Raw genomic sequence first — 24396 nt, 5'->3', positions numbered from 1 at the left:
TGATGCCATTTCAAGCATACAAAGAGCACAGAATGCAGCCAAATACAGAGTGTGTTCAAAGGAACTGAGCTGAAGCCCAGAATGCACAACATAATTAGGGATAAGTTTCTGAGACACTTTACATCAAACTTAGGTTCTCCCAGGTTTTTGAAAACCATCCCTTTCATCATTTCTTACCTCACAATAGTATTCCACCACATTCATATACTATAACTTGTTCAGGTATTCCCCAATTATTAGGCAATTATTTGCCACCACAAAAAAGGAGATGTTATAAATATTTTTATCCTTTTCCTTTTTTCTATGGTTTCCTTGGGGCATAAACCTAGAATGAGTACTATTAGGTCAAAGGTATTACATAGTTTTATAGTCCTTTGGGCTATAAAAATACTTTTTTCCTCCATCCCCTCCAGTATTTGTCATTTTCATTTTCTTAAAATTTATAGAGTCTGATGAAGATGATACCTTAGAGTTGTTCTGATTTACATTTCTCTAATTATTAGATACTTAGAGTAATTTTCTCATATGATTATTGATAGTTTTGATTACTTCCTCTGGAAACTAGTCATATCTTTGACCACTTATCAATTGGGGAATGGCATATATTTTTATAAATTTGGCTCAGTTCTCTCAATATTTGAGATATAGATCTTTTATAAGGAAACTTTGTTATATTTTCTCCCATATTCCTGCTGTTCTCATTTTGTCTCTCATTTTTAGGGGCAGCCAGATGATAATGGATAGAGTATCAAGCCTAAATCCAGGAAGACTCATCTTCTTGAGTCCAAATCTGGCCCCGGACACTTATTATGTGACCCTGGGCAACTCATTTAACCTTGATTGCCTCAGTTTCCTCATCTGTAAAATGAGCTGGAGGAAATGGCAAACTACTCCAGTGCCTCCGAAGACAGTCCAAATGAAGTCATGAAGAGTTGGATATAACTGAAAATAACTAAGAACAATAACAAGCCTTTAAAAATTTTAAGTAATTAAAATGATCCATTTTACCTCCCATGAATCTCTCTCTCTTACTTGGTCATCAATTCTTCCCTTATCCATAAATCTATCATGTAATTTTTTCTATGCTCTCTTAATTTTTATATCACTTTTTATGTCTACATCATATACCCATTTTGAGCTTATCTTGGTATACAATGTGAGATGGTATAGTTTCTGCCCCGATTTCTTTCCAGTTTTCTCAGCACTTTTTGTTCAGTGTTTTTTTTTTCTGCATGGCATGATGAATATGGAAATATGTTTAGAAGAATCACACATGTTTAATCTATTTTGAATTGTTTAATGTCTCCAGGAAGGAGGAAGAGAGGAAGAAAAATTTGGAACACAAGGTTTTAAAGATGAATGTTGAAAACTATCTTTGTACATATTTACAAAAATATTACTAAAATAATAGAATAAGAAAAATTAAATTTTGACCACAATAGGATCTTAAAGTTTATCAAATACTATGTTGCTGGGCAGCTAGGTAGCGCAGTGGATAGAGCACCAGCCTGGAATTTAGGAGGACCCGAGTTCAAATCTGGTCTCAGACACTTAACACATCCTAGCTGTGTGATTCTGGGCAAGTCACTTAACCCCAGCCTCAGGAAAAAAAAATACTATGTTGCTGTGCTCATTTGCTTCTGTATATTGTGTACATAATTTATTTCACTGATCAACCATTTTATTTCTTACCCAATCCCAGATTATTTTGATGATTACAACTATGTCCCGTAGTTTGAGATCTGGTACTGCTAGGATCCCTGAAATGGATCATATCTGAAAGAGACTTTAGAGGTCCCTTACTACAAATAGCTCCTTCATTTTACTTATGAAGAGGCTGGAGTCCACAGTGCTTCAGTCAGAGCCTACATTAGCATGAGGGTTCTCAGGCTCCAGATGCAATGGACAGATTAAATAGCACGAGTACTACAAGCGAACATTGTGTCACTGAGAAATAAGCTAAACTGAAGCACTAAGGCATTTCTCAAATTTATAAAGCTGGCATATCCATTTATAAATCTGTGCTTATGTTTTGAATAAACTAGATTTTTAAATTTAATATACCAAGCATGATTTTAATGAGAAAATGAAATTATACATAATATAGTTAGATGTTCTTAACATAACAAAATGAAGAAGAAAGGTTTTGATGACCAAAAAAAAAATGTTTCAAATGATCAACTTTTTCCATTTGGGTACTTTGTTCATCACGCAGATCCCAGTCTCTTTTCTTCATTAAGGATGATTTATGTACCTGACTTCTTTGATCCATTTCCTTTCTCTTTCTCCAGGATATTGATCTGGTGGTCATTCTTTCTATTTATGCATCTTAATTTCACTTCCTCCACTCCACTCTTTGAGTCTGCCTACAGCCTGGTCAGAGTTTATCAGATGGACAGCTACTGCCCCATCTTTATTCTTCAGTTCACTGTGAAATTTCTAAGAAAATCTATCTACAGTCATTGCTGTCGACTTGAATGAGAGTACCAAGAAACAAAGTATAGAGAGGGTTAAAAAAAATCTTGATGAATACTTATCAAGATGGTGAAAAGGACAAGGAAATGATTTTTGGCTGTTTTTTTTTTTTCAGTTTTCTTTTTAAAAATAGTATTTTATTTTTCCAATTACATGTGAAGATAGTTTTCAACATTCATTTTTGTAATATTTGGAATTCCAATTTTCCCCTCCCTCCCTTACCTCCCCCTTCCCAAGAAAGCAAGCAATCCAATGTAAATTAAACAAGTACAATCATTTTTAACATATTTCCATATGAACTGCATTGGGGAAAAAAATCAGGACAAAAGGGTAAAACTACAAGAAAGAAAAACAACAACAAAAAAAGTGAAAATAATTATGTTTTCATCCTCATTCAGGCTCCATAGTTCTTTCTTTGGATGCACATGACATTTTCCATCCAAAGTCTATTAGAATTGTCTTGGATCATTGTATTGCAGAGAAAAGCTAACTCTCAAAATGATTAGCTCATAATCTTGCTGTTACTGCGTGTAATGTCCTGCTAGTTCTGCTCACTTCGCTCACCATCACTTCATGCAAAGTCTTTTCAGTGTTTTCTGAATTCAGCCTGCTCATCATTTCTTAAAGAACAATGAGACATTCATGTACCATAACTTATTCAGTCATTACCCAACTGATGGGCATCCACTCAATTTTCAATTCCTTGCCACTACAAAAAGAGCTGCTACAAACATTTTTGCACATGGCTCCTTTTCTATCTTTTATGATCTCTTTGGGATACAGATCCAATAGTGGCACCTTTGGATCAAAGAGTATGCCCTTGGGCATAGATCCAAGTCACTCTCCAAAATGGCTGGCTCATTTCACAACTCCTCCAACAAAGCATTAATGTCTCAATTTTCCCACATCTCCTCCAGTGTTTATCATTTTCTTTTTCTGTCATCTTAGCCAATCTCAAGATAGGTGTGAAGTGGTACCTCAGAGTTGTTTTAATTTACATGTATCTAATCAACTGAGTTTTGATAAGGAAATAGTTAACAAAAAGAGACAGAAGAATTAGATGGTGTAATGTTCCTTTATTTAAGGGAGGAGAGAATATCCATTGGTTGGGTTGATACCATTAAACATAGAAGACTGAGGAGAATGAATACTACAAAGCCCCATTGGATTAGGTGATTGGGAGGGTATTAGTCATTTTTAACAGGGAAATTCCAACAGAAGTCTTGCTGTGGGAGCCAGAATACAAAAAGCTGAGGAGGGAATGGATGGTGAGTAAGTGGAAGTAATATGGGCAGCTTCATTGTCATTTATGGAAGAACCAGTGACAATTTTTCTTTTCTATTTTCTTTTCTATCTGCTTACTATCCTTGTAGTTCCATGTTAAAATGTTCTCTGGATGATGTGTCTAACTAAATATTTGTCTAACCAGATGTCTCTAACCAAATATTTAATAAATTCCTTTCTTTCTCCCACTATTTTTTACTATTTTATCTTAAAATATCTTTCCCTATAAGTTTTACAAAAAATTTATAATCCAAATCAGAGCTGCCCTTTGTTGCCATTATTTCTATGTTTTGCAAGGAAGTTGCTGGATGAAGCAGTTCCTGGGTTCTTTTGGTTTCTAACAACTGCAGACTTCTTTACATCAACTATTTCCTTAGAGAACCGTGATTATCTGAATTTTTATTATTCATTTGTTATTTTTAATTTCAACCTAAAATTCACATAGATGGCATAGCAGTTACCTAGATAGCAAGCATATCTTCTCAATTTTCTTTTGTCCAAAATTTTTAATTTAATTTAATTAAAACTTTAAAAAATTAAAAAAAATCTTTCTCTAACCACTCAATGGTCTACATGCAGAAATAACTGTTTATTGTCTATTAAGACTGTCAGTGATGTTATTCAGTGACCAGAATCTCCCAATTCTCTTCCTGCAGGAAGTCTTCATGGCTATTAGGGACAAAGCTTCTATAGTGAGCAATTCTGTGGCCCTCTCATTTATTCTTTCCAAGTTGGCATCTAACAGTCAACGACTACTCTTTATGTCTAACTGTTCATCCATTTCTAAATCTACCAAAAGGTACTATCATATAGTTCACATTTCTTCATTTTCCCCCCAAGAACAAATTTTAACAGATTAAAAAACATTATTAGCCACAATGTAAATGATAAAAATGTTTAGATACTCCCATGCTCCCAGAAAATTTACCATCTCCCTGTCTAGAGGTATGGCAATCAAATAATCTATGAGCCAATAAAATGGTGGCACAATGTCAGAGACTGGAGATAGAGGACAAAGTTAACATCCTTGCCATCAGGCTCTCTTCTGATCTACTAAGGAATTATTGAAAGGTGAGGAAAGGGAATGGCCCCCCTTTACAGATGTGGTGGGAACCTTCTCTTCAGCTCGTAGCCTGGGAGAGCTTTCTAGATCATTAAGAAGCCAGATGATCACCAGCTCATTTACCAGGCTGATGCAGAAAAGGTTGTGCCCGAGGAAAGATACTCAGCTCTTCCTGGCTCCAAGGCTGACATTCTGCCCACTGCCCTCTTATTGCCTTGTGGCACATCTAAAATATATTGTGTGTGTGTCTGTCTCTCCATCTCTGTCTCTTGTCTCTCATATGTATATATCCGTTTCTTGTCTCTCTGACTCTCTGCCTTTCTCTTTCTGTCTCTATCTCTCTCTGTTTTTGTCTCTGTCACTCTCCATCTCTTTCTGTCTCCCTCTTTCTATGTCTATCTCTGTTTCTCTTTCTTGTGTCTCTGTCCATCTCTCTCAGTCTCTTTCTTAGATTGGGAACCAGAGAATGCCATAATCTCCAAGGAAGAATAGTTTTAGACCATTCATAGAAAGATGGAGAGATCTATGGTCAAATTGAATAGGTTTCAGCACAAAACCAAAGATGAATTAAAGTGGTTAAAATGTAGATTATAGTATGTGATTATGTGTTAGATATGATACCAATATAATATTAACTATTGTGATATGATCATAGACATATTTGTGTGCATATAGACATATAATCAAAGGGATGTATGACCAGAAAGAGGTGGCCTCTTAGTAAATATGAGGATGGACACATGGACAAAGATGAGCTACATACGGGTACTCTTGGAATGTTCTGAGACTTGTCTCAAACATGTTAGATGGACTTCCATGTACAAGAACATGTAAACCAGCCACAGAAGATGAAAAGGGCAGATGTTTGGAGATATATTCAGCTATTGAAAGCAAAAACTTGAAAGGGGGGGAGGCTATTCTATGTTTTCATCTTTTTGTGTCTCGGGGAAGAATGGAGAAAAAAGAACGCCATCTCTTGACTGATATTACCATAAAATGTACAAGCGCCATCATGTTCCCTCAGAATTAAATGTAGATAATTCTGTAAAACTCTGGGCAAGGAGGAATCCTTTACTGCTTAGATCCTTTTTCACAAAACAACTGATAGGGATTTGGTTGTGATTTACACATTTCAGTACTCGAGAAGCCTATAATTGTGCCAGTATTTGTACACAAACTCTCAGATGCCTGGAGACAGATGATCTTCAGGAATTGCCATGGCTAAAAAAAAATCTTCGGTCGGTGATGCTTCCCAGAGTAAACCAGCCAGCCCACAGATAAGAGACAGACAGATGGCCACCAGGCCTGTACCTGGAAGCTGTTGTAGCTTGGAAAACCTGTCCAAGCTGGAGCTCCAGCAGGGTAGTTTTTGACAGCTCAGTGTCTCGTCACTGTGATTAAATATTGGAATATGACTTCATGGGTAATGAGTAATTGGGACCCTATGTAATTTGGAACCCAATTTACATAAGTTGTCAAAATGTATCATTCAACAAAATAGAACATTCTGAATGAAAATAAAACATAAAAGTCGTACATGCCGATGAAAAGGTCTCTTCAATTGGCCCAAATATAGGTCCCTGTGAAGTAGAGACTAAATCCCTAAATGGCCTGGGTGTGAGAGACTGCATGCTGTAAGGAACAGTAACGGCCACCATTCAAGGCCTGCCTTTCATGTATCCTGGCTGGGTGACTCTGGGCAAGTCACTGAGTCTCAAAAAGGCAGGAAAAGGCAGATTCTAACATCTCTCCAATGATAAAAACCATAGATTCGGAACCAGGTACTCTTGGAATGTTCTGAGACTTATACAAGGGAAGAGATATCAGAGATCATCCAAGAGAAGTAAAAGGAAGCCCATCAAAGTGGAGATTGGCTCAGGATCACATCAACAGGGGCAGAGACAGTAAGTATGCACACCCATGTGTCTCAGTGACACTCAAGTGTCTTAGTTTCTCAGTGGAACAAACTCTTCTGGGCCTCAATCTGATGTCCCCCAGAAGAAATGGACACCCCGGCCTCCAAGGTCTCACCAGGAGCAAAGGGGCACATCCAATCCTGGTAGTTATTAACTCATGGGTAGATAGTGCTTGAGAAATTACGATTTCTCCTCGAAGATAACATGCATCTTATACTACCTGACATCATAATATATAAGAAACTATAATCTTCTGGTACTATAAAACCTTATATAAAATGATTCTGTGCATGGTTTTTAGAAATTATCCAGGGGTATAAAGTCCAGGAAGCAACACATGGACACCTTATGTCAAAGATTTAATTCAAAATTCCTATTAAAAATTTCAGAGTCCATGTGTGTTGGAAAATGCTGACTACATCCAGAGAAAAAGTATGGAAAAAGCATATTATTTTTATTTTTTTGTTGTTTTTTTCCTCTCATTTTTTCTTTTGTTACAGGTCTACATGATTAATGTAAAAATATGTTTAACATGATTGCAAATATATAACATATATCAAATTGTTTGCTGTCTTGGGAAGGGGGAAGGGAGAAAAATCTAGAACTCAAAATCTTACAAAGAAGAATGTTGAACGCTATCATTACCTGTAATTGGAAAAAAAATAAAATATTATTAAGTAAAAAAAAAAATCAGAGTCCAAAATTGAAAAATATTTTTTAGGGGAAAGGTTTTTTTTTTTCAGTTTTTTCTTTTTCTTTTCTTTTTCTTTCTTTTTTTTTTTTTAACTATTGGCTGGACCTTCCCTCCCTCCAATTCAACTGAACTATAGGTGAATTGACCCTAGGGAATATTTACAAGAAAAACTCATTTATGACACTGTCCTCCAAAACTCATCTATGAATTCATGAAATATTTGGCTTTGAACAGAAAGGATCAGACTCCTCTAAAAAGAATTCCCAAGACTCTTGAAATTTCAAAGAGTGACTCCCTGGTATGCTAGAGTTTGTAGCTTTTTGTGGACCTTCCCAGCAGAAACTATTTTAAAAATAAATCTGTCAGAGAGAGTAAACTGTTTTCTAAGTAAATGCTTGAGAAAACTAGAAATTTAATTATACTAAGAATGAGTGGGGAGCGTGCTCATTAAATTTGTGTCAGATCTCATGCTAGGAAGGATGGAATGTAATTTGGAAAACAGGGTTGGAATTTAACATGACTCTAACAAGATAAAGCAAATAGCTGTAAATGAACAGCACAGCATTTCAGTGGGCCGAGTTAAGTTAGTACCTAAACAAAATGGAAAGATATATGGTAGGGCTGGGTATAAGTCCTTCAGGAGTCAACTCAAGAAATGATATATATATAATGAGAAATGTTAGTTTTACAAGCATACAGAAAAAGAAAAAAATAGGGCTCTATGTAAAAAAAGAATTCACTGCTTTGTACCTTATTTGTACCATCCAGTCTTGATATCCACAAAGTAGAAATCTTGAGACTACTTAATGAAATGTGACTATAAAGTGATAATTGATTTTTTATAAATCAAATTAAAAGAAATTTTTTGGGGGTAATTTGAATTTAAACACCTCAATAAGTGTTGTCCCCATCAGTTTTATCTCTTATAAAATTGGGGTGTTTTAATATTTCCATTGATCAAACCATTTTTCATGTTCCCTTTTAAAAATTGTCTTCAGAGACTGTAGTACAATCTTTTGAAAATCTTCAATAGGAGATAGTCTTCCTCCTTTAGAGATAGATTTTTCTTTTTTTAAGATTCAGAAATCATTCAGAGCAAAGCCAGTGAGTGATTAAGCTGGGCAAAGGTGAGCACTTTGTTCATAGGAATAACTCAAATATTTGCTGAGATCAATTAAAAGGTAATTAAAGGAGTCTGATTTTTCTCATGTGGAGTGTGGAGAACAGTGTAAAAGGTGATTTTAGAGTAGTAGCTCTGGTGAAAGGGAGAAGGATCGACTGAGGCACAAAGCCTTTGAAGGCTAATGCAAGCAAAAACAGATAAATACTTCTCTCTGTGTTTGGTCAGTTTATTCAAGTTTATTGCTTTTCAGGTCCTACTCAGAACTTTTATCCAGGACTTGGGGCTCTTCAAAGCTCTTCCAGAAAAACAAAGACTTAAGCAGGTGCTCAGCTACAGCCCAGCTGGCAGACGAGCCTTATGGCACTTGAACACAGCTCACCTTCCTCCATCCCTGTCCCATCTCCTTACCTATTTCTGCCTCCTTTAATCCCTTTCTTTTCTTCCAGATACATCTCCACAAAGTCCTTCCCCATCCCTTTCACAATGCCTTCCTGCCCTCCCAAACCACCTCACATCTATTTGCACATGCTTAAACATATGCAAGAAGGTGCAGAACTAAGAGGAGGAGTTATTTCATTCTTTTTCTCTGTACCTCAGTGCCTGGCACATAGTAGGAGCTTAAAAAATGCTTGCTGAGTGACTGGTAAAGTCCAGAGAGACTCATTGCCACAAAGCAGGCAGTGAAGGGATGAGTTGTTTTGTAGCTGTGATTGTGGCTGCTGTAGGCTGGAGCAACTCCGCCATCTGCTAAGGGACAAACGATGGCCTGTTCCTCTAGTCAGGAAGGGAGGACGTGGGCCAGGCGGCAGAGAGACAGAAGCTGGTGGTGTTCACCCTGGAAGGGGTCGTTAACCTGCCTCCTCCCATGAAGCTCCAGGAGAGTAGCTAATCCTTTTCCAGTTGTTTTAGGATCACAGAATGGTAGGACTTCTAACTTGGGACACCTCAAGGAGGGACACATCTGCACATGGCAAAACCCCAGACAAGTGGTCGGGAAACCCGAGTTCCTCCTCTGAAAGGGAGCCCACTACACCCCAGGACGCCTCTGAGAGCGAGGGCTTTCCTTTCTGGACATCTTCCGGTTGATTTTTTCCCCTTGGCTCTGGCAGCAAACAGAACACTCCAATCCCCTTCCATAGGATAACTCTGTAAATGCTTGAAAACAACCATTTTTCTATGCAGAGGCTTGTGCAGGCCATCTATCCCTGGTGCTTAACATCTGTCATAGATTTAACACACTTCGCTTTCTCCAATTTATCAGCATCTTTCCCAAACTGTGATGGCCATAAACACTGACTACAACATTCTAGGTGGGGGAGAAGAACCATCGTCTTGTTCCTTCACATTTTGCCTCCTGACAGGGCACATCTCTGGTCTTCCTTAAAGAACAGAGGGGCAGTCGAGACCTCTGTGAAATGGGGCAATGGGGCAAAGAGAGCCTGGGGCTCCTGAACAGCCCCCGTCACATTGCCCAAGTCTGTCTCCTTGTATTGTATCTCTCTCTGATAGACTCTGCTGCTGAAATCTGAGGCCTTGGCCTGAGAAACAAACTGTTTGGCAGGAAGGACTTTGTCCTAAGGTCAGGGACAGTTCTGTTGGATAGCACCTTCTGAGCCCTTTCCCAGTCTGGCCAGCAGGCCGTGTCAGAGGTCAAAGAACCGGAGAGGTTCCTGACAACGGAAGAAAATGCTCGTGTCAGCGAGTTCTACAACACTGGGGCCTGGTGCACGGCAGGGAAGAAGCTTCGTGACCAGAATCGCATCTCGTGACATGAAGACTGGGAACAAAATCAAACCATGTTCTTGGCCCCCAGGGCTGCTGGTCCTGGAACGCCTCCCCTGGAGTATACTCTGCCCACTGCCCAGACCCCACGGCTTCTCAGACCTAGAGGATGTTGTCTCGAGGAGAGAGTCAGAAACCCGGTATGTGTGAGTGTGTGTTTGTGTGTGAGTATGAGTGTGTGTGTGAGTGTCATCACCACCTTTCATTTCCTCTCTGTCTGGGACTTTATCTCCTTGTTCTCTTGACAGCCAAGCCCAAGAGGACCTGGAAGCCAGTCAGACCAACTGCCCTGAGTGATCAGGGGAGAAGCCCACCACAAAAGGAGGAATTCATATAAGCAAGAATTTGACTTGCTCGAGGGAGTGTCACAGCTCATTACAGACCCCAGGAAGACCAAACAAGTCTCTTTAAGCCAAGTTGGGAGGGGGTAAAGGGGACTTTTATCCCGGTACAGGAAATTTCACACTTGGAAGCAGGATCAAGGCAAGCAGACTCAATACAGAAGAACTATTGTATAGCAACTGGAAGAATAACCAACTATGGCGCCTCTAAGGAGAACAAAAAAGTGAAATTGCCAGTTAAGAGACTAACAATTAACAAAAAGCACTTCCCAGAATCTTTAAAAAGGGAAAAGAGGTCTAAGGCCAGGGGCCCTTTCCAGGTTCTGTCCTGGGTACTCCTCCTCTACAACTTTCTCATTTGGCGATCCCAGCATCTCCCATCATTTCAACAATCACCTCTCTGAAAATGACTCTTGGATTTTTACATCTGAGCTGAGACTTTACTCTCATTCCCAGTCTTGTCTATTGGATATTTCTAATAGATAGCAATGATTTTCATAACCTTAACTGCACTTCTTTAAACTTTAAAGATGTCCTTGGCAACAACTGTGAAAAAAGAAACAAACTCTGAAAAGTGACCTAAATGTAACCATTTTAAAAATCTGAATGTTAAATAAATTTTAACATAAACCATAAAAGTAAAAATATCACAAATGCATGGTGTCTTGAAGTTGTCAATCAGCTAACTGGAAAATAATTTTGCCCAAACTCTTGCCCAATATAGGAATTTTTGTATTGCTAATATATATTACAGTTGATTTAAAAACACATTAGATGTATTGAAAATTTTGTAACAATTTAGGTTTTTCTTTTTAATAAGCTTTAATAAGCTACAACTCTAAAGTACAATCAAAAACAACTCTAAAACAAAATCTGATAACATTCTAAAGAGACAGTACAACTTTAGATTAGAGGTATCATTTAAAAAAATGTTAAGAACAATGTTGATAACTTTCACAAACTACAAATCAGTTGGAGAAGGGAAGAATTTATAGCCAAAGAAGTCCTAGACAATGTTATGAAATGCAAAATGGATAATTTTGATTATAATAAATAATTTTTTTCACAAACAAAAACAATGCATCCAAAATTACAAAGGAAGTAGAAAACTGGAAAATGATTTTTACAACAGCATTTCTGATAAAGGCCTCATTTCTAAAACATATAAAGAACTTAGTAAAGTTTATAAGAATACAAGTCATCTTCCAATTGGTATATGGCCAAGGGATATAAATAGACAATTTTTAGATGAAGAAATTAAAGCCATCTATAGTCACATAAAAAATACTCTAAATCACTATTGATTAGAGAAATATAAATTAAGACAACTCTGAGGTACCACTTCATACCTATTAAATTGGTTAAGACGACAGGAAAGGATAATGATAAATGTTGGAGGGGATGAGAGAAAACTGAGACACTAATGCATTGTTGGTGGAGTTGCTAATTGATTCAACCATTCTGGAGAACAATTTGGAAAGCAGTGTCACTTCCCAAAGAGATCATAAAACAGGTGAAAAGACCCACATGTGCAAAAATGTTTGTGGCAGCTCTTTTTCTAGTGTCAAGAAATTGGAAATTGAGTGGATGCCCATCAATTGGAGAATGACTGAATATGGTATATGAATATAATGGAATATTTTTTTAAATAAATGATGAGCAGACAGATTTTAGAAAATCCTGGAAAGATTTACATAAAGTGATGCTGAGTGAAGTGAGTAGAACCAGGAACATAGTATATAATATTATGTAATGATCAACTGTGATGGATTTCCAACAATGAAATGTTGATGAAACAGTGATAAGGCATTTCGAATAATCTTGAGATGAAAAGTGTCATCTGCATCCAGAGAGAGAAATCTGGAGATTGAATGTGGATTTCACCTTTTTTGTTTGTTTATTTGTTTACTTACTTTTTCTTTCTAGTGTTTTTTTTTTCCTTTTGGTCTTTTCTTTCATAACATGACAAATAGGAAATTTAAAAGTATTGTAAATATATAACCTATATCAGATTGCTTGCTGTTTTGAGGAGGAGGAAATAAGGCAGAGAGGGAGAAATAATTCGGAACACAAAATCCTATAAAAATGAGTGCTGAAAACTTATTTTTAAATTTATTTGGAAAAATAAAATACTATTGAAAAAAATCTGCAGATCATCCAGGTCACTGCAGACAATAATGGCTTTTTATTTTTCAAAATACATGCAAAGATAGTTTTAAATATTTATCCTTGCAAAATCTTGTGTTCTAAATTTTTCTTCTTCCCTCCCCCCTCCCTTCTCCCCTACACAGCAAGTAATCCAATATAGGTTAAACATGTGCAATTCTTCTAAACCCAGGGGTTCTCAAACTACGGCCCGTGGGCCAGATGCAGCCTGCTGAGGACGTTTATGCAGCCCACCGGGTTATGGCAAATGGGCTGAAGGGCAGAGACAGAGTGTGAGTTTTTGTTTTTACTATAGTCCGACCCTCCAACAGTATGAGGGACAGTGAACTGGCCCCTATTTAAAAATTTTGAGGACCACTGTTCTAAACATCTCCACATGTAAATCATGTTGCACAAGAAAAATCAGTTCAAGAAGGGAAAAAATGAGAATAATAAAAGAGCAAGCAAAAAACAACAAAAAGAAGTGAAAATATTATACTGTGGTCCACTTTCAGTCTCCAGAGTCCTCTCTTTGGATGCAGATGACTCTGACATCCCAAGACTATTGGAATTACCTTGAATCATTTCAATGTTGAAAAGAGCCAAGTCCATCACAGTGGATCATCACATAATCTTGTTGTTACTGTACACATTGTTCTCTTAGTTCTACTCACACTTCACTTAACATCAGTTCACATAAAGCTTTCCAGGCTTTTCTGAAATCAGTCTACTCATCATTTCTTATAGAACAATAATATTCCTTTACCCTCATATGCTCATATATCTATTCAGCTATTCCCCAATTGATGGGCATCCACTTAGTTTCCAGTTACTTGGCACTACAAAAAGTGCTGCTACAAACATTTTTGTACATGTGGGATTTTTCCCCTTTTTAATGATCTTTTTGGGAAACAGACCCAATAGACACACCCATTGCAGACATTCTTAATACAGGCATCTCATGACAAATAAGGCTAACTGGCCTTCAAAACAATTTGCCCCAAATCTTAAATATGCCCAGGTTTCAACTATGTGACATATCTCTGATTCTGTACCAATAATATGCTTTCTTTTAAATCTTCAAATTAGATCAGGAATGATAATATTTATAAATTTGCTTTTCAAAACCTGAAAATGTGACTATTTTTAAAACAGAAAGCATAAATCTTATTAAATAACTTTAAAAAGCACCATTAATTATATATTTCAACAGAGCAAAGAACAGAAGCTTCAGGGAACCCAAGATGAAAAGGAAAGAAAAATATAGAGAATCTTTGGGAATAATCATGTGACTGTAGGATGAGACCCTGGATGCGTCATTAAGCTATGGATGATAACAAATAGACTATTTCCCTAGAGCCTGGATCCCAGAGGACCATAAATGAAGAACTTGAGCAAATGGTTGGTGATTCAGAAATAGATGAAAATGGTTAGAAGAGAAATATCGATAACAACATGGAAGGATGCTTACTAAATAGCATATATACAAAAATTGCAATGATATGGAGAAGATTAGCATGAACTGATCTCTGCACAAGAATAACATGCAAATTTATGCACTTCATAGTTTTAAAACTGTCAATTTTATTTAATATATAATGAATATATAAATGAATATAAAATACAAAAAATATAAAGTTGGAATATTGTTGTGGTATAAGAAATAAGCTGGTGAATTTAGGAAAAATGGAAAGAGACTCAGAGAAATAGAAATAGAAAGACATGGATTCAGAGAAATAGAAAACATGAAGAGTATAGTCTTACATCAATACATATGAATGTATATGTGTATATATGTATATGATTATAAATATATCTATGTATATATATCTATATGCATGCATGTATATGTGTGTATGTATATATGTATGTATATATGCATGTGTCTACATAAAAATGTATATACTTAATTGTAGCCTTGGAGTTGAAAGAAAGGGGGAGAGAAAGAATAAAGTAAAAAGTGTACAGCAGAGACAAAAGAAAACCTACAAGGAGACTAAACGTAATGTGTATTATTTATTACATAGGTCCTTGAAATGGATATTCTTTCATATTTTGAATCCTCTATGTTCTACTATACAAAGAGCATTGCTGCTTTCTCCTCCATATTGTATTTAAATTAAGAAAGAAACGAAGAAAGAAAAGAAAGGAAAGAAAGGAAAAGGAAAAGAGCAGAAAAGAAGCAACACTAAAATGGTAAAAAAAATATGACATGGAAGGGGAAGGAAACAAGCTTTTAAGTATCTATGCTAAGTGCTTTATAAACACGATTTCATTTGATAACAATACTTCTATGACTTCTATGGTTTGTTACATATGCATTTGTATTACTGAGTGATATAAAAGAATAAATAAATGAAAGAGTTATCTTGGTTAAATTTCAAAGATTACTCTTTTAAAGTTGCTAAGGAAAACTATTTTCTTATTAATACAGATGCCAATTCTTCAATTATGAAAAGTATGTCCAGAGACAAAAAACTCACTGGTTATGTGTATGTTTCTTAGATTAAAAAAAAAAAAAAACAGAAAGAATCAAGTGACCCAAATGACATTCAATTTAAAATTCCCTGTCAAGTTTCAGGTTCAGGCCCAAGCATCTCTGATCTAGAGCAATATGCACTAATCACTTGAGGCCTCCTATACTCCTTCCAGAGTTGAGATAAAAAGGGAAAGGCAGGTTGGCAGAAGAAAAAGAGTTACTCTGACATGAGTCTTCTCTCCACCCTTGCCAGTGGGAAATGATTACTATACTAAGTCAGTCAAGTGCATATTCATTAATCTATTTTGATATCACAGATAATGTTCAGAATATGATTCTAAGTGGGCGTTCCTTACTCAAAAGAAAAAAGGAGAGGTTGGGGATAGCTATATATTAGGAAGGTGTGGTCATGTGAAGAAACATATTAGTGTGCAGGGAAAAGCATAGAATATTAATAAAAAGAAAATAGAAACGATTTTGCTATTGGAATATAAGGCCCACCTAGAAAGAAAGAAGTAGTAGATGATAGTTGAGGAAATATATGGAAAACCATAAGAAGCATAAGAAGAGATTTCAATTAACCAGACATCTACTAAAGCACTCTGTCTCTTTATCTTTTTCTCTTGGAATTTTGTCTCCCTCGGTTTCTATCTTTGTCTCTGTATCTTTGTCTCTGTTTTCCTGTCTTACTTACGTACACACACACACACACACACACACACACACACACACACACACACACATCCCTTCACTCACTTTAATGATAGTTTTTATCTTTTAAAAGATGGAGAAACCAAAAAGGGGAAATTCTCTTCTTATTCTCACTAATGAGGAAGAACTGGTTACTAGAATGTAAGTGATAGGAGCCAAAGGAGGATGTGACCACAGCTTCTTAGGGTTAGGAAGAAAAGAGAAAATAAGGTATTTATAATCTGATGTACTCTGTAGGTTTGGGGAAGGCCAATTTCAAAAGGTACCACCAAAAATGATAGGTAAGATATCACTGAGGAAAAAAATCTACAAAAGAAATTAGAACAGGAAGGATGAGAAACTCTTCAGAACGAAAATTTGAAAACATAAAGGGAGACAATTCCAAAGAAGAGGAAAAAGAGTGACCAAAGGACTATGATGGATTCCCAAAAAACTCAATATCTTAATAAAGTTTTTAAAGACAGTCACAGAAGCTGGAGGGTGGAGTTAAGGGACCTGGCAAGAAAGATTAAAGATGACCAAAAGAGGCTTCTTGTTGGTTTAGTATTTTAAGAAGTATCAGAGAAGGAATAGGGTGAAATTTGGGGTGAAAGGAACATGTGATAACTTACAGCTGATAAAAGACAGAATACTGTATTCTTATTTCTATTTTTCTGCCAAGGAGAAAGTATTTGGTACAAGAAATCCTGGAACAAAAAAAATGGCTAGTAGGGAGTTGACACACAACTAAGTCAGTCAATATAACAACTAAGTCAGTCAATATTAAAAAAAACAAACAAAAAAAACTTAGCTGTCCTCCCACAATGCAAAGTGAGCATGCACCCAGTCTATGTCAGTGATTCTTAATGCCCCAGCCATTATTTTCTAACTCTATTCTTCAGCTCCTCTTCCCACCCCTTCAATACCCCATCCATTTCAATCTACCCATTCCTCCTTTCTACTCCTCTCCAGAATATCTGTCTGCTCTATAGTTAACAAATTTGTTTTCATCTTAAACCTTTCCTTTCTCAACTCTTTCTATTTTTTTCTACTCACTGAGACCTAGCTCCTCCTAACGATACAACATACTAGACCAGATTCATTGGTCATGGGAGAGGAGATGTTATTCCCTGTTGCTACTTTCAGGGTTCCCCCTCCCACTATCATTCAGTATCTTCTCTTCTTTGATGTTCATTCAATTCAAATTTATCATCTAATCAAAATTGTGATCATTACCCATCAACCTCTGAGACTATTCCCTTTCTTCATCAATAAATTCAGTGCCCAGTTTACAATCTCTCTCTTCCCCAACTCCTGCTCTCCTGCATGGGGATGTTCTGAAACTCCTGATTCTTTAATTTATTCCTTTTCCCCAATCTAACTTTCTATCTCCCCCAACTACATAGAGATGGTCATACCCTGGATGCTGCCATGACCAAGAAGTGTTCTACTTCTATGTTCATGATCTCTGAGATTCCTTCATCTGATCATCATTTTTTATCATCCCATGATCCCCCTCTGTCTTGCAGTCTAAATTCTGATTCTTTATCCTCACTAAGACTTTCAAGCCCTCAGTTCCTTTCCAGGGGTGAGAGGAAGGGAGTAACCATTTACTTAAATGCCTACTAGGTACTGTGCCATGTTTTATAAATATTTTCTCATTTTTTCCCAAGGCCATCACCTCTACACTGGCTACTGCCTCCTCCATTTCCTATCTCAGTCACTGTCTTCTAGACTTCAGACTCTTGCTTCTTACTATCCACTATGACTTGCTGATTCCCAACCTTGAATTACTCCCACCATTTCCTGCCTTTACTCTTCCTGTTCTCATGCTACTGAACGGAACTAGAAAATAACTGAGCCAACAATGCCCACTACAAATTTGCTATATAATCTCCCTGGGGACCTCACTGTAGCAATACAAACTATGTTAGCCTCTCTAATCAATGATTTCCCCAACTTTTGTGTTCCTTTCTTCAGGCTTCCCAGGACACATGCTCTTTCTCTCCCACCCCTCTGAAAGCATCATATTTGACCTAAGCATTTTATGGTCATTCATTGAGAGCTCCTTTTCTCCTTCTTTTACAATGCCTATCTGTACTAACTCTTTCTTCACCTCACCTCATGAAAAGATGGCCTTTTTCCTTGCCTTTCTCCATTCTTTTCTACATGCATGCTTGAAGCCATTCCATTCCATTTTCTCTAGCAGAGTTCCCCTTCTACTATCTCTACTAACCTCTAAGATTCATTTTCTCCTTTTTTTACTTGCCACTTCCCTGATTCCTACAATACAATTATGTCTCCCCATCCTTAAAAAAAAACTTTCTCAGGGGCAGCTAGGTGGCACAGTGGATAGAACAAGTCACTTACTCTAATTGCCTCAGCAAACAAAACAAAATCCAACCTTCTCTTGATCTGTCTATCCTATATCTCTCTTCTCTTTATTGTATTCTTTCCATCTCCTCTCACTGTCTCCTATACTCTCTGTAAGCTGGTTTCTGGCAGCATCATTCAATGAAATTTCTCCCAATGATCTTTGAATCACCAGATGAACTGGCCTTTCCTCAGCTCTCATCCTTCCTGGCCTCTCTGTAGTCTTTGGTACTGTCATCCTATTCTCCTAAATGCTGTTTTCATGCCACTGATCTCTCATTATTCCCCCTACCCATGTGTCTTTGCTAACATCATGTCTGCTAACTATATTTTGTCCTTTTCTCCCTTTATATTATTTACTCATGAACACCCAGGGTTTAAATTAGCATCTCTATGAAAATGATTCTCAGATCTATTTATCCAATATACCTCCCTCTTAACCTATAGTCTTACATCTCTAACCATTTGTACCCCACAAACATCTTAAGTTCAATGTGTCCCCAAATGAACTCATTGTTTTTATGCACAATTCTCCCCTCTTTCTAATTTTTTTCTATTACTAACAAAGTCTTCCCAATCACCCAGTCTCAAATCCTAGGTTTCAACTCCTTATTTTCCCTTATCCCATATCTTCAACTTGTCATCAAATCCCATTGGTTCTTATCTCTTCTCGGCCCCTTTCTCTTGAGACATGGCTACTCCTTTGGGTTGGGCCCTTGCTCAATGTGCTACAATAATCTGGCTAATATCCCTGCTTCAAGTCTCTCTCCACTCCAATCAATCTATCCTCTACTCAGACACCACACTGATCTTCCTAAAGAACAAATCTGACCATATTAGCATCCTACTCAATAGCTTCTTTTACCTCCATAATCAAATAGCAAATCTCATTTGGATTCTAAAGCTCTTCCTAACCTGGTCTCTTTCTATCTTTCTAGGCTTTACACTTAATCTTTCCCACATATTCTCCAATCCAGCAGCCCTGGTCTTCTCACTGTTATTCACATATAACACTCCATCTCCTGCTCATGCCTTTTCACTGGTAGTCATCCGTGCCTCGAATGCTCTCCCTCCTTATCTCTGTCTTCTGGATTCATTGGTTTTCCTCAAATGCCAAGTCCAATTCCACCTTGTGCAGAAGGCTATTCACTATCCTTTTCAATGTTAGTGCCTTCTCTCGGATGACTCCTAATTTATCCTGTATATAGTTCATTTCTACAGAGTTGTTTGTATGTTGTTTTCTCCTTAAAGGAATTGTTTTTGTTCTTTTCTGTGTCTCCAGAGTTTAGCCCAATGCCTGGCACATAGTTGGTGGACTTGTCTTGTTGACTCAGGTACTGAATGAACTGACAGACCTGATTGCTCAGTTCAATGATATTTGGGGGGGAAAAACACAGAGAATGGAAGAGTTACTAAAGGAACGGTGGACAAATGATTCAATTTTCCAAAAAGGAAAGAGAATCTGTAGACCCATAATAACCTTGACTTTAAATCTTGACAAAATCCTAGAACATATGATTCATGAGACAGTTGGTGAACATCTAGAAAAGAAAGTGCAGGTCACAAAGAGCTTTGTGCCAGTCTGGCCCAGCTGCCAAATTGGTAAATCAAGAAAGTGATGTAGATATAGTTTATCTCAAAAAACAAAGCACCATCCTCCCATGCTATTCTTGTGGAAAAGATAAAAGAGATATGTGATAGGAGACAGTACAATTATTTGAAGTCAGAATTCAATGAATAGTTGGACTCAGAGGAGTTTCATTCATGGTTTGATGTCAACTTTAGACAAGGTTTCCAAGGATCAAGTACCCTGAAGGGCTCTGGGTTGCTTAATTTTGTGTCAAAGATTTGGATGAGTCACGTATAGTATGCTTATTAAATTGGCAAAAGATGCAAAAATGGAAGTAACAGTTAATGAACTGGATGATAAAGACGAGAGCTAAAATAATCTTGACAGGCTAGAACACTGGGCTGAATCTAATGAGATAAAATTCAATAAGGAGGAATAGCAAGTCATTCTTGGATTTAAACATCAGTTTCCTAGGGACGATATAAAGGATGATTAGATATTAGCTTATCACAAAGGATGTGACGTTTTAGAGATCACAGGCTCCATGTATGTCACCAATGGGATGGGACAGCCAAAAAGGGCTAAGGCTACCTTGGATCATTCCAGGGAGGCATTTCCCAGGAACCAGAAAATGACAGCCCACACCCTCTGTCCTGGTCAGATCATATTTGCATCACAGTGATAAGGAAAGAGAGACACAATTTATAAAAGACACTGAAAGAGAACGTCAAGAATACGGTGACTGGGACAGCAAAGGCTCTTGAGTATATTCATTCTTCACTTTCAAAGATGATCAGTAACATTGCAGGAGGTGTCTCGACTTGTACGTGAGTTGGACTGAAGTGAAGCAAAATTGCCCAGTTCTCGGCCTTTTGCTTCCTTCCAGAATCATCAGAGTTCAGTGCTAGGACAAGGATCAGAATGAGTGTGATGGCCTGAGTGCAGGGGATGACCTTGGAGTTTTTGATGTCTGACCAAGCTCTAAGTACTCCACAACATCTGCCCACACTTTGCACAAAGGCTGAATAAACAGTTATTTGATGTGTTATTCTGGGGACTCTTTATCAAGTATGGGGAGGAATAGATGGCTCATGAGGGTCCTTCCCACACTGAAATTCTGTCATTGTGTTGGGAGATGGAGATGAAAAAGTAAGTATGTTTTAAAAAATGTTGTGGATTTTGTTTCAAACTACTTATTGAACTATCTTGTTGCTATTGAGTCATTTTCAATGCTAACTCTTCGTGACCCCATTTGGGGTGCTCTTGGCAGAGACATGGAGTGGTTTTCCATTTCCCTCTCTAGCAGCTCATTTTACAGATGAGGAAAAGGAGGCAAACAAGATTAAATGCCTTGCCCAGGGTCACACAGTTAGGAAGTAACTCAGGAAAATGAGGCTTTCCAACTTCACAGGATTCAGTGGGCCACCTAGCTGCCCAATCTGGCAATATACATTGAGGAAAAAATTATGAACCTTAATATAACTTCCCTAGAAGGCCACTTGATGTAACTTTATTTTTACTTCTCTCTCTCGCTCTCTCTCTCTCTATATATATATATATATATGCATATATATATATATATACACAAACACACAACATATTATATATATGTATACACACATATATATGTATATATATGTATATATATTCAAAAAGATCCATTCCTGACAAGACCAGCCTTGTATGTTGGGATGAAATATGTCCTCAAAGTGTTAGATTTAAGCTTTAATAACTTTAAATTTTAAGATAGCTCTAAGAATTTTAGGTCAATTCATAAATATTCAGATTTGAGAGAACTGTTAAAAAGCATTATAAGACAATTATTTATAAATCTTCAGAAGCCAAGCCCAAATTAACTTATGTTCCATACCCTGACTCAAGTAATTAAATGCTTATTACCCAAAATTTTTAAATGCAATTTACATAAAATGTAAGTCACATATTATTGACACAAAATGATAACCTAAATTTTATATTTGGTCAGCTGCCAACTTTCACTGGAATCTTTCTAGTGCAATTCAAACATCTGCACTGCAGGTGAGTTGAGTCCTGCTGATAGCACCATGTTTAAATGAAAATCTCATTAACTAAAATGAAAATAGATTACCTTTTCTCTTTTTTGGTGAATAATCTTTTTCTAGATACTCTATTGACTGTTTCTAGTACATTTGGAGAGAGAAAGAGAGATATCAGAGATAGTACTTAATGGATGAACATTTAAGTTTGAAAATCACCTCTTTTGATGGGTAGGTTGGACATTTATACTCACTTCATTGTTATTATGTATATATGTATACATATGTATAACAATGTATATATGTATACATATGTATAACAATAAATATTGTCATCATGTATATATAGTATACAAATATAATATAAACATAAATTTCCATAGTTTTTAAAAGACATTTAACTATAGAAATTTATAATATTTAGCAATATGCTAAAAGTTGATTAATTCAGACTCCACTAATTGGGAATTTGTGATGATTGGAACATGGAGCTTAGCTAAAGTTTATCTTTTACTATTTTTTCAAGGTTTCTTGATAAGTACATTGGAAAAAGCATTTAAATTCTTTTATCCCCTCCTCTTTGTTCCTTCCTTCCTTTCTTCTTTCCTTTCTGGCACTCAGCATTAAATGACTTGCCCCAAAGTCACATTGCTAGTAAAGTATCAGAAATCTGATTTGAACTTAAGTCCTCTTGACTCCAGGACTGGTGTTTTATCCACTGTATCACCCAACAGTCCCAAAGTATTTGCATTATTTTCAATGAAAAACTATTTTAAGCATTCTCAGGGATTTGAAAACACTCAAAACAATTTAAATTTGTATGGTATTATAAATTCAATCATTAAGTACTCTAGTCACTCCCTATTTCCTACTGGATCAAATATAAAATTCACTGTATAATCAGAACCCCTTTCAGTCTTTTTCCCCTCCCCTCCATAACCCACTCTCCAGTGGAGCATCTGATCTTCAGGCTGTTGTTCTTCACCAAGATACCCCACATTTTCCATGCCCCAGAATTCTCTTGTTCCTTGGCTGTTTCTTAGCTCCAGTGCCCCCTCCCTTTTCAGTAGGCTTCTTCTAGTATCCCTCAGTGCCAGTGTCTTCTCTCTGAAATTGCCTACCCTTTACCTTGTTTGCATCTTGCCCACATGTTATCTCCCCATGAGGATGTGAGTCCTTTGAGGAACAGTTTAGGCACTTTTTAATCTCTCCAGGATTTAGGAGAGGCAGTAATTAATGCTTGTTGACTTGATCTATTCATCAAAACAACATTCCTAAGGGTGGTGCTAGAAAATAATTTGTGATCATTTCGTTTGAATTGGAGGAAGATGGATATAGTGGAAAGAGGCAGTCCTGGGTTTGAAATCTAGCTCTGCCAGTTACAAGCAGGAGGACCTTAGACAAACTGATGATTCCCTTCTGGATCTTCAATTTCCTCATCTATAAAATGAGACATTTGGACTAGGCTGGAAAGTTCCTTTCCATTTTAAATCTATAATCATATATATATATATATATATACATATATATATATATATATATATATATCAAAATGGTTGGTGCAAATAGGAAAATCTCAACTACTCCTGACTTTTTTTTTACTTTCTAAGCATAGTTTAATTTAAATAAAAAATAGAAACTAAAAAAATATACACTAACTTAGAATATAGAAAGTCAGGTTGAATTAAGCATCTACATTTAAAAAATATTGAAGAAATATGGTTAAGTTTTGTTTTTCTTTCTTCCAGATATATACAATAATTCAAATATGGCTAATAGATACAATTAGGAAACCTGCTTTTTAAAAAAAAAATGAATATTTTAGAGTATCACTTGTATAAACACATCTATACACATATAAAATGCTTAAAGGTGATTATATAGTCCCTTTGTAACCTTATTTATAATATGGATTTGCTGACCACACCTTTATGGCTAATATATAAACTTCAAACAATTCACTGTATAAATTAACAAAAATTCTGAATTAGAGTCTGTCTTAGCAAAGTTGTATTGCTTAATTTAGTCCAACAGTGTAAAGAAGTCTTCATAAAGAGCCTATATGTATAGAAAGTATAGAAAATAAGATGTATAGGTGAGATCTATTTAAATAAATTACCTATTTTTCCATACAAGAAGCAATCTTCTCTGTCTGTCTGCCTTCCACCCTTTCCCTTTTTTCCCCCTAAAAGGAAGCAGTTTTTACATCTACTTTTAGATTTTCCTTCAGGAAACTTAGGAAAATAATAATCAGAGCCTACTTGTTATCATATTCACTATAAGAAGGAAAGATTCCCAAACCTAGCATTTTGATTTACCTTCATCTAAATTTAATCAGTACACAAAAGTATCAATTATATTAATTACTTTTATATAACATTATAAAAAAGATTTATTACTTTTTATACAATATATTATATAAAAGAGTTATTCCTTTTTCATAATC

The 24396-nt window shown here is 36.5% G+C and overlaps 1 protein-coding gene and 1 non-coding gene across 2 annotated transcripts in view; one reads left to right on the top strand and one right to left on the bottom strand.

Annotated features, from left to right (window-relative positions):
* Nucleotides 1–24396, bottom strand: part of LEKR1 (leucine, glutamate and lysine rich 1) — a 162429-nt gene that overhangs the window by 98540 nt on the left and 39493 nt on the right. The window lies entirely within an intron of this gene.
* Nucleotides 14287–14394, top strand: LOC141565212 (U6 spliceosomal RNA). Its single transcript, XR_012488896.1, has one exon. It is a non-coding gene; the product is annotated as a U6 spliceosomal RNA (small nuclear RNA).

The sequence above is a fragment of the Sminthopsis crassicaudata genome, chromosome 3 (genome assembly GCF_048593235.1).
Source record: "Sminthopsis crassicaudata isolate SCR6 chromosome 3, ASM4859323v1, whole genome shotgun sequence".
Lineage (NCBI taxonomy): Eukaryota > Metazoa > Chordata > Mammalia > Dasyuromorphia > Dasyuridae > Sminthopsis > Sminthopsis crassicaudata.
Note: the sequence above shows the minus strand (reverse complement) of the source record. Positions and strands in the feature narration are given on the sequence as shown.